Source organism: Frankliniella occidentalis, unplaced genomic scaffold, assembly GCF_000697945.3.
Source record: "Frankliniella occidentalis isolate FOCC.00 unplaced genomic scaffold, Focc_3.1 Scaffold116, whole genome shotgun sequence".
Taxonomy (NCBI): domain Eukaryota; kingdom Metazoa; phylum Arthropoda; class Insecta; order Thysanoptera; family Thripidae; genus Frankliniella; species Frankliniella occidentalis.
In genome coordinates, this window is record NW_026267244.1 from 300,631 (window position 1) to 301,954 (window position 1,324).

At 57.4% G+C, this 1,324-nt stretch overlaps 1 protein-coding gene across 1 annotated transcript in view; it reads right to left on the reverse strand.

Annotated features, from left to right (window-relative positions):
- The window catches only part of LOC113210533 (RAD50-interacting protein 1), a gene marked incomplete in the record, with an annotated part of 10,102 nt that overhangs the window by 5,815 nt on the left and 2,963 nt on the right, over window positions 1-1,324 (reverse strand).

Consider the following 1,324-nt stretch of genomic DNA (forward strand, 5'->3'; position numbering starts at 1 on the left):
TGAAAGTACTGCGATTTTCTCTATTTTTTTTTTCTGGCAAGGTTCCGATATTTTCCGAAAACAAATAATAACCGGACTTTAAAATTGCCACTGTGGAGCGCATTCCAAGAGACACCCGGGACACGCTGTTGCGATGCACTCCGCACCGCACGCATGCGTTTATGCAATTAGGGCAGCGCGTTCGCGCCGCGGGCCCGCCAGGCCGGCCGGCTATTGTGATATAAATACGGCAGCGCCTTCCTGGTGCCTCGGCTGCTGTTTGCACGCGACGGTAACGTGTGCTGCTGCAGCCGCGAGTCGGCCGCGGATAAGTAAAGGAAATAAACATATACACATTATTTTTGCGTGCGAGTCAATGTTTGCCCCGGGGCGAAAGTGTTCTTGACATTGCAGCCGGACGACAGCGCGGCATTGGGCAAGGCCACCGCGGGCCGCCGCCGCCGCGCCGCGTCGAGGCTAGCGCGGTGTCGGCGCCGGGCGCGCGTCGAGATGGGGTGTTTCCATGAAGCCGGAAGCAAAAATGGCGAGACGGTTTGAGTTTAAAGGAGTAAAGGGGCGGAGAGAAAGCACGCGGGTGTGAGCAATCGAGGTGGTGACCCTGTTTTATTAAAGGTGCTCCAGACCTCGCTTCAGACGAACGCACGTGAGTGTGAGTGGCTTGTCAACTCAGGTCGCTGATAAAGCCTAACCCCCGCGCACTTACTTGGGCAGGTAAACTGTACCGCAAGCAGGTGTGCGGGTGGGTTTGCCTATCGTCTACGGCCACGATCCCAGTCGGGTAACTTAAGCAACCTGCACGCGCGCCCGCGCACCTGTATACGGTACAGTATAACTAAAAATGTGTTTTAATCAGCCACCTGTCACAAGCAGTTCAGAGCGTGTCCGCGTCAGTCACTCGGGCGTCACGCGCGCATCGCTCGGACACGAATGGGTGCTAGCTATGTCACTTATCGAGCAACGAGTCAGTCGGCCCATAGCCGGATTCTCACATCACTATACCAAGGGCATGGAGTCGAAAGTCGGCCAGACAATGTTACGGAGGGGTCGACGACTCGAATTTTCGGGGGACACCGGGGTACACACACTGAGTACGCGCGTACTCATGGAGAGCAACCGGGGACAACCAAAGCCCCGGAGTACCTACTGTCCGCCCGGGAAACAGGAACACACCAGTCGTCGTCCCCTCGGTTACGGAGGTGACCCACCCGATCCTGCCCCAGTCTGTCTGATTTGGCCTTGCTTATCACTACGCGGCCGGAGTCCCAGTCCGTAAGAAAGTCGGTCGGTCGGTCGGTCGGTCGGTCGGTCGGTCGGTCGGTCGGTC